The following is a 15,909-nucleotide window of genomic DNA, read 5'->3' as shown; positions in this document are numbered from 1 at the left end:
ATCTTTTTGGCCGACCTGCTACTAATGATGGTGGACCAGCCACTTCTGTGGTCGACTGCAAATTCTGCTCTGCAGGTCCGACTTCAAATGGGCATAACTCCTTCATCTAGACTCCTTTGCAGGTCATTCTTCTGTCTAAACTGAAGCCCCAGAAGTAAGATTTCCAATGGTTGAAGCTTCACCTCAAAATTCCAAGTGTGCTAAGAGATATCCCTTTTTTAGTGAAGACTGCTCATTTCCGGCTCAATCGGATTGATGCCTAACTTCAACCAACCATATCTCCCCCATTCGGACTTAGCTTTAGGAGATTCTTGAGTGTAAAATAAAGCCCCGGAAGTCTTCTTTTCAACAGTGGTAGCCTCATAGCTGAAATCCAAGTATACAAGTGGATAGGTCCGATTTAGCGAGGACTGCTCATCTCTCTCTTAACGATTCATGCCCAACTTCTTCCTCAACTAGGTTACTTCCCTCCACTCCTCTTTTCTTCAACTCCAAACCCCAAACAAGATGTTTTTCAAATTTTTTTGAAGAGTTCACCTCTCTTTCATGCATTTTCACTTTGTCCTTGCTCGGTTTGCCGAAAAGCGCAACATTTAACAAAATGCGAGCGTCGGAACATCGTACGAACTTTGTTTCAAAAATGTTTTGAAAGAGAGGGTTTTAAGGTCTAAAATCTTTGGTCAAAATAGTTTCAGTCCAAAAATGGGGTGTAACGCTGGGATTTGACTCTCCTTGCCGAAGAAATTGAACCTTTGTACTGTACACCTCATCATCAAGTAAACAATCAGTAGCGCCCAAGCCTTATGGACGGTCAAAAATGGGGTGTCTACAGTTGCCCCTCTTTGATAGAGCTCAAAGTCATGAAATGACGAGAGTGAATGTCAAAGTCCAGAGACAACCTATTTCTGACAAGGCCGAAGACTTGGACAAGCAAACAAAATACAAATGCAAAAACAAATTGTTGCGCCCGTAGGCTGCCTATGTATCCCTTTGCAATGAATCAAACCTGCATAGTTCAGGGGCAGGATGGGAAATGATACACAATTATAATGAAACATTGTAAACGAAATAAAGTGCAATGAAATAATTAAACCACAAGCAGTGCAAAACCACACAAATATCATAAAGGGATGGAGATGCAAAATCAAACTACGTTTAACACAAAAAAGGTGCCGGAACCCTCAAACCACAATTCTCTTAGTGGAATAGGCATGTGCACATGCAGAATTGTGTGTTTCGCAGAAAGAACACAAATAATTGGGTGGGATAATATATGGAAGGAATGATCTACTAAGGAAATATCGTGATCCTAAATGCTGAATGCAACAAAACAAAGTAGAATGCAATGGAGGCATTAGATGCAGTGAATAAGGCACGTAGCCAAACCAAACCACATCTTGCCCAGAAAAGGGCATGGACACAAAAACAGACCACGTCTAACATAGAAAAGGTGCCGACACCCTCAGACCACAATTCTCTTAGTGGAATAGGTGCATACACATTATCACAGAACCATGCTTCAACGAAGGAAATGTATGGGCACATGCCAAACTAAGCTTAACATGGAAAGGGTGTAGGCGATACAATGGATATAATGCAATGGATGTAACAGATAATGCAGTAGATGCAAAGGGTGACATGCTCCAACTACGCTAAAATCGTGAGAAGAGATCTTAAAACAAACCAATTAGGAGCGCGCTTCACGCGTCCTGAGATAAATTCCAAACACGCCGAAATCGTGTGAGGAAAGAGACACTCTAACCACGTTGAAATCGTGAGAAGAGATCCGAAAACAACTACTCAGGGGCACACTCGACACAACCTGAGATAAATTGCAAGCACGTTGAAATCGTGAGAGGAATGAGACACTCTAACCACGCTGAAATCGTGAGAAAAAGTCCAAAAACAACTACTCTAGGTGCACTTGACGCAACCTGAGATAAATTCCAAATACACTGAAATCATGTAAGGAATGGGACACTCTAACCACGCTAAAATCGTGAGAAGTGGTCAGAAAACAACCAATCTGGAGCACACTCGACGCATCCTGAGATAAATTCCAAACACGCTAAAATCGTGTGAGGAAAGAGACACTCTAACCACCCTGAAATCGTGAGAAGAGATCCGAAAACAACTACTCAGGGGCGCACTCGACGCAACCTGAGATAAATTCCAAGCACGCTAAAATCGTGAGAGGAATGAGACACTCTAACCACGTCGAAATCGTGAGAAGAAGTCCAAAAACAACTACTCAGGGCGCACTCGACGCAACCTGAGATAAATTCCAAACACGCTAAAATCGTGTAAGGAATGGGAGACTCTAACCACGCTGAAATTGTGAAAAGAGGTTGGAAAACAACCAATCTGGAGCGCACTCGATGCATCCTGAGATAAATTCCAAACACGCTAAAATCATGTGAGGAAAGAGACACTCACTAACCACGCTGAAATCATTAGAAAAAATCTGAAAACAACTACTCAGGGGCGCACTCGACGCAACCTAAGATAAATTCCAAGCACGCTGAAATCGTGAGAGGAATGAGACACTCTAACCACATTGAAATCGTGAGAAGAAGTCCAAAAACAATTACTTAGGGAGCACTCGACGCAACCTGAGACAAATTCCAAACATGCTAAAATCATGTAAGGAATGGGACACTCTAACCACGCTAAAATCGTGAGAATAGGTCAGAAAACAACTAATTAGGAGCGCAGTCAACACATCTTGAGATAAATTCCAAACATGCTGAAATCATGTGAGGAAAAGGACACTCTAATCGTGCTGAAATTGTGAAAAGAGGTTCAAAACAAACTAATCAGGAGCGCGCTCGACGCAACCCGAGATAAATTCCAAACACGCTGAAATCGTGTGAGGAAAAGAGCACTCTAACCACACTGAAATCGTGAGAAGAGGTTCGAAGAAAAGCAATCAGGAGCACGCTCCACGCGTCCTGAGATAAATTCCAAACACGCTGAAATCGTATGAGGAATGAGACACTCTAACCATGTTGAAATTGTGAGAAGAGGTCGGAAAACAACTAATCAGGAGCGCGCTCGACGCATCCTGAGATAAATTCCAAACACGCTGAAATCGTGTGAGGAAAGAGACACTCTAACCACACTGAAATCGTCAGAAGAGGTCAAAAAATAACAAATCAGGAGCGCGCTTGACGCATCCTAAGATAAATTCCAAACACGCTGAAATCGTGTGAGGAAAAGAACACTCTAACCACGTTGAAATCATGAGAAGAGGTTCGAAGAAAAGCAATCAGGAGTGCGCTCTTCGCATCCTGAGATAAAATTCCAAACACGCTGAAATCGTGTGAGGAAAGGAACAATCTAACTGCGCTGAAATCGTGAGAAGAGGCCCGAAAACAACAATCAGGGGCGCACTCAACGCATCCTAAGAAAGCCCCAGGGGACAACAATCATAAACGCTGCTCATCGTAAAAGGATAAATGATATAAAATAGCACAAGACGCACATAAATGCAATAAGTGCGATGACATGATACATGTTACAACCAAGGTATGATGTTTAGGGAATACAATAAACAAACAAAGTGGCGCTTTAAAAAACACCTCATGGGGTGAGTGGCGATGAACCGCTCTACTCTAACGGGGATCTCCCCTTGTGTTCTTCGAACTCTTACCTTCAACTCACAGTACAAAGGTCTTGAAATATTGACAAGGAGCAACATTTTCATGTAGAAGCCATGGATGTCGCTTTTCTTCCTAATCATATTCACAACTTTCCCTATTCTCCAATGGGGTGATAGACCAGGTTGGTTCGGTATCCAGAATTGAGACGCACATATGCTATCTCAATCTATGGGGCTGCCATATAGATTTCAAGCCGGGGATACACCCCTGAGTATTTAAACCAGACTTTAGTCTCAGAAATCCCGAACCTTTGTGTTCTAGGCATCAGTCATTCAAACTCCAGTTTCCATCGTCGCAGTTGATCTCCTTGGAACTCATTGCAAACACAGCCAAGATGCCTCTGGCAGGGAATGGTACTCAAGGAAAGCGCTTCTGATCGCCATTCTGGCTTGAAACAGGCTTGAGCTTGAGGTAAAGGCACACTCATACTTCGAAGCATTGACAAGGCCTGAAGAGGTACATTCGGAATGCAATCTCGGAACTTGCTGAAGGTGAAACAAACTCAGATGCTCCGATTTTCTTTCTTTTCTTTTGCTTTGCAATCTAGAACCTATGTAGCTTCAGATAGGTCGTTGTTCTACTGTTCTCACATGACCTGGGTTGAACCCTGCAGTTTTATGAAAGTACAAATCCTGTTTTGGACAAAAGTTGAGAATGGCACGGCGCTCTAAGCACAAAACGATTTTTTTGAAATTGAGATTTGGAAATGAGTTCTTAACTGGCTATTGAGCCTACGACCGACTACAGCTAAAATGACTCAACAAAGGAAAACAAAGGTAAAACAACCTTAACACATCTATTGACACTCGAAACGACTCAAAACAAGAATCTAAACAAAACAACACACACGACACTCTGACGTGTACCACCAGTGGGAGACCTCTCAGTTCATGGGGAGCCCACAGCTTCTCCAGGTATTTGTAGACCTCACCGAACTCGCTCCGCGCGCCCCCCTTTTAGAGAGGGCATGGATTGTGTCCTTAGCTACTGCAGTTCGAACTCCTGTCACAGTTCTGAATCTAATCTCGCAAAGTGCAATGTGAGACTGGTAAATCACCAAAGAGTCCAAATCTGGCAATTGGTTTTGGAAAATCAATTTTAATCAAAAAGTGCCAAACATGGACTGCTTTGCCAGATTTCAGAGTCGCCACCTAAATATTTTATTTTGGAGAAATTTAGGAAACCCTGACTCGTGCCTAAGGCCACGTGCCTGTCATCACCAAAGTTGCCTCGGCTCGGGAACTTGGGTACGAGAGGGGAAGGTCCTGAAATGAGCACCCCCGGTCGCCCGATCGAAGGATTGGCCTCTACTAATCATGATATGTTGTTTTTAAAAGCACATGTGTTCTTATTCCGGTTATTAATCTAACTTTACTATGTGATGCGCACAACACACAAGTATAGACTAAATTGCTCAAATTGGAACAAAACATCTCATGTTTGCTTTCCAAAAATGGTTTGAAGTTCCTACCCTCAAGTAGGCTAAAGTGCGGATTTGCCACCCTCAAGTGGGCTTAGAACATGATGATTTGCCACTTCAAGTGGGCTTAAAACTCACAATCATCGATTTGTTCCAATTCAGGCAATCAAGCCTTTACCCACAAGCATTCATGCAGTTAAACACATAAGCACATAGCCTCATGGCAAGCATGCTATCATGGCAGTCACTTACACACATGCAAGGATGCTAAAGCATAAACACTCACAGTGTACTCCGAGCCAAAAAAGAAGTTAGTTAGAAATCAATGCATGATCCTAGCCATGTTAAGATGCCTAATGCAACACATGCAAAAAAATGCAACTAAATAGGCTCGGCTATTCTAAGATGGCATATGAATGCAACACTCGATAACATGCCGTTAAACACATATTCAAGTAAGTATTGAAATTCAATGCAGTTTGAATGATGCACCGAGCCCGGTGCATGCAATTCGAATGAATAATGCACGTACGCAAAGCATAAGTATGCTAATTGAAACATCCCTAAAACTAACCATCGAAAGCTAGGAAATAAAAAGAAGACAGACGTGGGGTTGGAAGACATGCACACACACACGCACCCTTATTACAACATTTTCCCTCTCGACGGAGGGTCTGAATGAAAGCTAAGCTAATCTAAGCTAAGCCAGCTAACTAATCTAATTATCTAATTAGGCTAATTATTATAACACTTAATTAATTAACGAATTAACTAATCAAATTACAAATTGATGCTAACTAACAAGTAAGCATTAAACTAAGCTGCTCCAGCTCTATTCGAACAAGAAGAGGATGCATGCTTGGTTGCCTCCCCGAAAAGCTCTCTGGTTGCTCTCTTTGAGGCTCTGCTGTAGACGCGCCTGAAACGTCCCAGGAGAATCCCGTTTTGTTCATTGGGTTCACTACAATTCGGACTCAATGTCACGGTTCTTAATCTGATCTCACAAAGTGCAATACGAGATTGATAAATCACCAAAGAGTCCAAATCCGACAAATCGTTTTGAAAATTTGATTTTTAGAAAGAAGTGCCAAACATGGATTGCTTTGCTAGATACAGAGTCGCCACCTAAATATTTTATTTTGAGAGAATTTAGGAAACCCTGACTCGTGCCTAAGGCCACGTGTCGGTCATCACCAAAGTTGCATCGGCTCGGGAACTTTGGTACGATTGGGGAAGGTCATGCAATGAGCACCCCCGCTCGCCCGATCAAAGATCGGCCACTACTAAACATGATATCTTGTTTTTGAAAACATATGTGCTCTTATTCCGGTTTATTAGCCTAGAATTGCTACGTGATGCGCACAGTATACAAGTATAGACTGGATCGTCTAAGTTGGAAGAAAACATCTCATGTTTGTTTTTGAAAGCGGTTTGCTATTCGCAAGTAGGCCAAAATGCGGATTTTACCACCCTCAAGTGGGCTTAGAAAACAAGGTGATTTGCCACTCTCAAGTGGGCTGAAAACTCGCAATCGATGAATTATTCCAATTTAAATAATCCAACCTTCACCCACAGGCATTCAGGAAGGTATATCACATAAGCAGTTAGCCTTATGGCAAACATGCTATCATGGCAATCACTCACACACATGCAAGGATGCTGAAGCTTAAATACTCACCGAGTACTCCGAGCTAAAACAGAAACTAGTTAGTAATCAATGCATGATCCTAGTTCATGTTAAGATGGCTAATGCAACAAATACAAAATGCAAATAGATAGGCTCGGCTATTTTAAAATGTCATGTGAAATGCAACTTGATACATGTATTCAAGCAGGAATTGAAATACAATGCAGTTATATGACGCGCTGAGCCCGGTGCATGCAATACAAATGAAGGAATGCAAACATGCTAGCATAAGGATGCTAATTGAAATATGCCCTAAAACTAACCATCGAAAGCTAGTAAATAAAAGGGAGAATGAAATGGGGATTGGAAGACATGCATCACACACACGCACACTTATTACAAAATTCGCCCTCTCGACGGAGGGTCCGAATAAATAATACAGAACAGACTAATAAACTAACTTTCTAGCTAATTAATTATTACAAAACAAAAATTGAAACAAATATACATTCTAAGCTAACAAAACACTTAAATGGCCTCATGACGAGGGATGCATGCAAGCTCGAATCGCCTCACTCGGAAATCCATCGCGATGCCCCAACTTGCCTCTATTTGCAACTGGTCCCAGAACACTGCACAAAGCTCCAGAAGGTTGAAACTCCACCCTGGGAATCTGTGGGAAGGCTGCTGACTAGCTATTGGCCTTGGAGGCCACCTGCCGACCACTTTTTATGCTGAAAACCAGAAAAAGTGGTCGGCCAGCCACTTTATCTGGTCGGCCAACCAGATTTTGCTGCTGGTTTCTGGTTTGCTGTAACAGAGAGCAAGACAGGGGCATGGCAAAGTATTTGCAGTATATGTGTGCACAACCACCCTCCCTATCATGTAATGAACTCAAGGGTGTGTGGTTCTCGACCCTCAGGCCATCAATCACGCATTTCAATGCATGATGGCCAAGAGGCGAAGTTGCACATTTCAATATGGAAATGAATGCACAAGTAAACACATAATGCCTAAAACTCTATCATGGGTAATCAAGAGCGTCGGTGACCGGGAATTAAGGCACGTTTCATCACTTGAAGTATGAAACATCCCTCGTTTCCCGTGTTTGAACTAACACCTATTCCAAACATAATGCAAGCAACATGGCAAACATGCAATGTAACTACATGGCATACACAATGCTATGGACAATATGGCATACTCAATGCAATATGATCATGGCATGCTCAATGCAAACAATAACATAACATGCACAATGCATTATGACATGGCATACACAATGCAACAATGGACTTAAACCAAGATGGATAGGCCTCAGCCATGCCCAACTCAGTGGCCATTGGGATGAAATGAAGGCACGAAATACAAAGCATGCATGCACAATGCATTGGCCAATACTAGAGGCCCAAGAGCATAACTCTCAAGAGTGCTCAAAGAGTGACAAATGTGAAAGTGTAAAGACACTAAGTGCACAGAAATTAAGTAAGAAATGATGCCAAATCATTCAAACAAAGCAAGTAGAGCATGCAAGGGTCCCAAGGAATGAGAGCTATCAAAGAGGGCTACACATAAGGCATGTAATGCATGACAAATATGCATGAACTAAGCATGGACAGAGTTGAAATAGGTCTTAACAAAGACCAAAATGTGCTAAGATGAGGGCCCAAAGTCCTAGGCATGCAAGCATACACACTAAGGCATGAACTAGGCAATAATGCATAACCATCAAAGGCATTCAAAACATGAACGAAGTGAGAACATGGCAAGTCTACATGTTCTGAAATGTGATGTTAAGTGATGCCAAATCAAGTACACAACACAAATAAAGCATGCAATGGTGCTCAAAGCTTGAGGCAAGCAAGAGCATTTACACTACAAGTATACAAAACATGAAGCATGTGATTAAGGCAACCAAAAACAGTCCTAGTACATGTTAACATGAGACTAAAACATGCATGGATGGAAGCCAAAATGTGCTAGCATGAGGGGCATGAGGCATAATGCATACAAGGCAAATAAGGTGGATTACACTACACCTATTAGGACCAAGCATGGGATGACTCAACCACCAAAAATTAGAGTTATATAATGGCAAAATAACCCCAAATAAGCATTGAAATGATGGCTCGCAAGCAAAGGCATGAATGCATACACAATGGCTCATGTCAAGACATAAAGGGGGAACCCTGCAACGCATTGATTGAGTAACAAATACAAGTGCACGGCCATGAAACATGGACTGAAATAGCATAACTAATGATGCCAAATCATTGAAATGAGCCAAGTAATGCATGCTAGTGGACCCGATACACAAAGCAAACAAGCTAGGTTGAACCAAAGCTATACAAAGCAAGTCATGGATGACCAAGACAACCAAAATCAGACCTTAAACATGGAAAAACATGAACAAAGCCTTCTTGATGTCAAGCCAAAAGCATGCTAAAAAGACATGTGCCAACATGATGCATGTTAGGCTATTTCATGGGATTGCATGGCAAGTGTATGGAGCATGCAAAGGCCAACCAAACCAAACCCAAAAAGAGTCATGACATGGTAAAACATCACCAAAAACATGCTGAAATGGGATGAAAACAAGCTAGAATGACATGTCAAGGCATGAAGCATATAAAGCTAGTTTAAGGGATTTACACTACAAGTGTATTAGGCATGCAAGAGCTAACCAAACCAACCCAAAACAGATCTAAGGCATGTTAAAACATCACCAAAAACCTACTGAGATGGCTTGAAATCAAGCTAGAAACACATGCTCAAAAATAAGGCAAATGATGCATGTAAAGAGGACACAAAGGAGAGAGGGTGACCCTCTCCTTATTAGGACCTTAAAACACCATCCCCGCCACTGAAATCCCTCTAGATTTCAGTGGTGAGAAGGCCAATACAAGGTGGTCCCGAAGCTCACAAAGATGGCACAAAAATGAGGCCAAACAAGGCCTAAGAGGGGGTAAACAATCCCAAATGCCAAAGTGATCTTAAACAAAGATCAAAAGCATGCAAAAACACAAATTTTATCAGTTATAAGTTAAGCTCAAAACAGCATGCAAGATAGGCTAAAAGCTTAAGCAAGAAAGGGGGATTCAAGGTTCAAAAACTCACCCTTGATGAACTTTTTCAAAGCTACAACTCCAGCAGGTTTTTTTGAGCTTAAACCAAACCAAAAACTCCAGAAACAGCCTCAAGATGCCTCAGCAACAAAAGGGTGGTGCTCGGCTAGGAGGTTGTGTGCACAAGTGAAGAGGCAAAGCACTTTAAGGCACAAAATATGGAGATATAGAGGGAGATATATGCTCAAGCCTTAGGCAAAATTCAGAACCTGGTTCAAGGAGAGGGAGAGCCTCTCTTATAGAAGAAACAAAGGGTTCAAGCTTCTTGGAGAAGCTAAACTTGGATGCAATCCCTCCATACACTTGTATGGAGGATAAAGTCTGTGCCCTCCAGCTAGCACAGCTGGCATCCATTTAGTCAGACAAAACAGGAGGAAACTTGTTGACCAGAAAAGGTGGTCGGCCTGCTACTTTTTCTGGTTGGCCGACCACTTTTTCTGGTTTCCCAAAAAAAAAAGTGGTCGGCCAGGGTAATTGGTGGTCTCCACACTAAAAGAAAGCCAGTGGTGTGGTGGGAGACCAGCAAATGTGCCCCAAAGACCAAGAAAACCAGTTTCCCGACCAGAAAATTGGCTGGCGGGGAGAAAAGTGGTTTCCAAGGATAAAAGCTGGTCTCCCACCCTTGTAACACCTCCCAAACAAGGAAAACAAGCTTCATGCCAAAAATGAACCAACACGGATGCAAAACGAGAGTTCGGGAGGCAAAGCGCACGACCGGGTGCCTCGAAAACTGGCTGTTGAGCACCGAAAGTGGTGTGCAACCACAAAAGTGGTCTCCCGGGCCACAGTGTCCCTCTAGACAGAGGAAACAAGGTGTGTTCCAAAAATCGTGCCAAACGGAGAATGTTAAGCCGTCCCGAACCGAGGCGCACGGCCGACAGCTCCGAAAATTGAAAACTAGTCTACAAACAGGAACAGTGGCCTACGACCACGAAAAGTAGTCTATGACCACTGAGAGATGGTCTACAAGAACTCTCCCTCCCTCCGGGAAGAGAAAACAAGACTTGGTCGGCAGACCGAGTCAAAGTACAAAGAATCCCGAGGTCTGGAGGTGAGGGTCTCAGCTAAGAACTCCGAAACCTCGAAACGAGCACAACATGCGCAATCACCGAGCACTCAATCGATGACGTCTGAGTCTTAAGGTCAGTCAAAAATGGGGTGTCTACATCTGTCTACAAGGTGTCCTTGAGAGCTTGCAAACAGTTCTGGAGAGTGCACCAGTGGCCTGCCGGCCATAAGAGGTGGTTACTGGCCACCTGTCGGCCAAGGTGGGCACTGCCGGCCAACAAAGGAAGGGTGCCAGCCACCAATGAGGCATTGCTGGCCACTGGTGTGCTATGACACCATTCTGTAATAGAGCACAAAAACAGAGGAAATGGAGGGTCTCCCAAGGGTATGAACGTACTGCGCCACTCCATATCACCTCAAAAACATCAATGGAGAAGCATCATTGGATCCAAGACCATCAATCAAGCATTGCAATTGATAATGGCCAACGATCCAACTTGCACAATTTCGATAAATGCACAACAAACAAAACACTAAGACCACGGCCTTATCATGAGTGATCGAAGGCAACGGAGACAAAGGGGATTGGCTCACTTTCATCACTTTGAGTATGAAGTGGGCCAATCCACCTTGTGTTCAACATAACGTCTAGTTGAACACGATGCAATGCAAAATGCAACATGCTCATCTACCAATGCTAAGATGGAATGCACAAGACTCTATCATGGAAGTAATGCAAGCAAGACATGTTATGGAGCTAAAACACTAAGGCTAGTGAAGAGCATCATACAAGAGGCATGCAATACATAACCTAAACAACCACACCAGCGCTATATAGAGCTCAATTATGCCAAAATAGTGGCCTAAACATGCTGGAAATGAAGCTCAAAAGACTAGACAAACATACACACATGTTGGCCTATAAGCAAGGCATAATACACAACCCTCAAAAGCTATGAAGAAGTGAAGTATATGAGAGTGTGACTACACTATATGCAGTGAAATTATATGCTAAATGGTGCCATACCATGCAAACATCACATGCATAACATGTTAAAGGCCCCAAAATTCAAAGCTAGTCAAGGCCGTTAACACTACAACCATATTAAGCATTGCTCAAATGACCTTAACCATTCAAAACAGATCTAAGGCCGGTCAAAATAGTGGCAAAAAAACATGCTAGACTTGTAGCATAGATGGCAAGAAAAACAAGCTCATGTATTGGCTCACCAACAAGGCATAATGCTCAACTTCTCAAAAGCATTGAAAGAGTGATAAACATGAGAGTATGACAGTGAAACATGCCTTGAAATCATATATCAAATGATGCTATATCATACAAACAACCCAAGCAAAGCATGCTAGGGACCTTGTAGACACCCCATTTTTTACAGCCCTCAAGACTTGGGCATTACTGATAGTTTACTTGGTGGAGAAAGGTGTGCAGGGCAAAGACTTAGTTTCTTCGGTAAGGAGAGAGACAAATCTCAACTTCACACCCCATTTTGGACCAAAGCTATTTTGGATGGTTTTTAGACCTTAAAACCCTCTCTTCCAAAACATTTTTGAAATAAAGTTTCTACAATGTTCCGAGGCTCACATTTTGTCAAATGATGCGCTTTTTGATAAACCGAGCAAGGACAAAGTGGGAATGAATGAAAGAGAGATGAAATCTTTAAAAAATCTTTCAAAACACCTTGTTCGGGGGTTTGGAGTTGAAGAAAAGAGGAGAAGAGAGAAGAAACCTAGCTGAGGAAAAAGTTGGGTATGAACCGCTAAGACAAAGTCGAGCGGTCTTCGCTAAATTAGGCTTATCTGTCTATGCACTTGAAGTTAAGATATGAGGCTACCACCGTTGGAAAGAATACTTCCAGGGCTTCATTTTTCAATCAAGAATCTCTTAAGAATCTCTTAAAGCCGAGTCCGGATGGGGGAGATATGATTGGTTGAAACAGGGCATCATCCCAGTTGGACCGAAACTGAGCAAGCTTCACCAAAACAAGCATAACTTTTTCACAGTTGGAATTTTTATACAAGGTTGATTCCATTGGAAATCTTATTTCTGGGGCTTCAATTTAGACACAAGAATGACCTGAAAAGGAGTTCATATGAAGGAGTTATGCCCGTTTGAAGTTTTCAGGAGTTCATATGAAGAAGTTATGCCCGTTTGAAGTTGGACCTGTGGAGCAGATTTTTCCTGTCGGCCGACCAGAACAATGAGCCGGCCGACCAAATAAGTAGTAGGCTAACCATTTATAGTAGTCGGCCGACCAATTTTGCTGGCCGGTAGCCTTCCTGCGTGTTCTACAGACTGAATGGATGCCAGTTGGGCCAGCTGGAGGGCACAGACTCGATCCTCCATATATGGAGGATGTTTGCCTTTGGTTTGAAGCTTCTTTGAGAAGCTTTAGACTTGTTTGTCTATAAAGGAAGGCCTTCCCTTCCTGGTAGAGGGTTCAGAACCTGGTTTGAAGGCATAGACACTTCTCCCTTTATATCTCTCCCTTTAGGCTTCAAAAGTGTGAAGCTCTTGCCCCTTTGCATACCAAATCCATAGCCTAACCCTTCCACCTTTGCTTGGAGCTTCTTGGAGGTCTTGAGAGGTCCTAAGGAGCTGCATTTTGGGACCAGAGGCTGCTGGAGTTTCTTGGCTACAAGGGTAACACCATACTTCCTCTTTTGGCCTTATTTTGCTCTTTCTTTTTGCCATACTTGCGAGAATATTTAGGCTTTGTCATAAACTGAAAAAAGTCTTGTTTTGAGCTTCTAAACCTTTTTGTTTCAGACTATTTTTCTGTTGGGGGTCATCTACCCCCTTGTATGCTTCATTTCCTCTTGTTTTAGGCCATGCATTAGGGCCTTTGTTGTGGGCTTTGTTGGCCCTTTTGACCACTGAAATCCAGCGGATTTTTAGTGGCTATTATATGTTTTTGAGCATCAAAATCAGAGAGGGGTGACCCTCTCATCCCTTGTTTTGTTTACTAGCTTTCTTGGCCTTTCAAAGGAGCCCCTATTTGCATGTTTTCAAGCCATGTTTCAGGCCACTTTTTGTGAGTTTTGTGACCTACATAGGCTCTGTCCAGAGCCCTTTTTGCCATGTTGAATGTTTATTGTGCATGTGTAGAGTAATCCTCTTCAAGGCCTTTCAAAGGGGCCTTTACTTGCATGCTTCCTAGGCTCATTTCAGGCCCTTTCCAGTGAGTTTTAGGGGCCATCATAACCTCTATCTAGAGGTGGTTTTGCCATTTTGTATGTCCATCATGCATATGTTGAATAACCCTCTTATTGGCCTTTCAAAGGAACATATCATTCTTGCATGCATTGGCTATGTTTCCATGGGTTTTTGGGCATTATTTGGCATGGCATACTTCTATTTTTGGCTGGTTTGGTGAGCTCTCATGTGTTTCATATAGTTGTAGTGAAAATCGTGGTTCACTAGCTTGTATTGCATGATATTTTGGCCCTTAATTATAGCACTTTTTGGTCATGCCTTAGATTGATTTTGTGCATATTTTGGACTGCCTTAGCTCTTTTTTTGGGTCTCATGGTTGAATGATGTTTGTTTTGCATGCTTGTAGTTCAATGTCCATGCTTAGTTTTGAGTTTCGAGGTTTATTACATGCATATACTCAGGTGTCTTCATGTTTTGGGGCCATTGAATATCATATTTCAGAGCTTACATGTATGCCATATTCCCACGATTTTCACTCTTTAAATGCGTTTGAGAGTTGGGCTTGTATGCCATTTTTTTGGACCATTGAATGAGCTTCATTTCATTGCATATTGAGACATCATTTTAGGCCATTTTCCCACTGTCTTGGACCTGCCAAGGGTCTGTTTGGGGTTGGTCTTGCCATTGGTGCATCACTTTGTGTACCTCTAGTGTAATCTGCTTCACTAGTTTCGGTAATTGTGCCATCTAGCATGCATTGTGTGAAGTGTTTGCATGATTCGGGACCATTGTGCATCATGTTTCAGAGCTGGAGAATGTGTGTTTCCATGCCATATTTCAATCCTTGCCATGCTTTGGTAGAGTGGCATTTGATGCCTTAGGTTTGGTCCCTTGCATTGGGCATGTTTGCATGAGCGTTCTTGTCTAATTTCAATTATGTATGGCCATTGATTTTGGGCATAGCTGAGGCCTCCATCTTTAGTTTAAGTCCATTTACCATATTGTTCGAAGTTAATTACTTTGCATCGTATTTACATGCTTGTTGCATACTAGTCCTATTGCATCTTGCTTGCATAGTTAGGTTACATAGCTTTGTGTCTGCATTTCTTGCCTCTTGATCAAGCACGATTGAGGTTGGGACCTCCTTATGTGTTTTTGTGCATCTTCATTTGATATTGAAATTGCACACTTGGCTTCTTTGGCCATCATGCATTGAAATGCGTGATTGGTGGCCCGAGGGTCGAGGGCCATACTCCCTTGAATCCATAACATGGTAGAGAGGGTGGCTGTGCACACATTGTCTTGAAAATTCTTTGCCATGCACTGTTTGTCCTCTGCTACAGCAAAAACAGGGCTCTGCAGGAATAAATGGCCGGCCGACAATCTTTAATTCTAACCGGCAAAACATATTTGGCCGAGAGCCCAAACTTTGGCCGGTGATCAGTTTTCAATGGCCGGTGGCACTTTATTTTGGGTCGGTGACCTTCCAAAACACTCAGGGAGTGGTTCAAAGAAATTCTGGATACTTATATAATTTTCAGAGGAGCAGGGCAGTGTAAACAGAGGCAGCTTTTGGTATGGCAACGGATTTCCGAGCGAGACGAACCGAGCTTGCACGCATCCCTCTTCCCGAGGCCATTTTACTGCTTTCTGTAGCTTAGTTAATTTGTTAATTAATTAGAAGCTTTGTAATATTTAATTAGCTAGAGTAGTTAATTATTAGTTTAATTTGTATTATTCTTTCAGACCCTCCGAGTGAGGGCAATTGTGTAATAAGTGTGTGTGAGTGTGTGTATGTCTTCCAACCCCCACTTCTTTCTCCCTTTTATTTACCTGCTTTCAATGGTTAGATTAGGGCATGTTTAAATTAGCATACCTTATGCTATGCATGCGTG

This window comes from Camellia sinensis, chromosome 13 (assembly GCF_055761805.1).
Source record: "Camellia sinensis isolate YWXY chromosome 13, ASM5576180v1, whole genome shotgun sequence".
Lineage (NCBI taxonomy): Eukaryota > Viridiplantae > Streptophyta > Magnoliopsida > Ericales > Theaceae > Camellia > Camellia sinensis.
The sequence above is the reverse complement of the archived record's forward strand: the minus strand, read 5'-3'. Positions refer to the sequence as shown.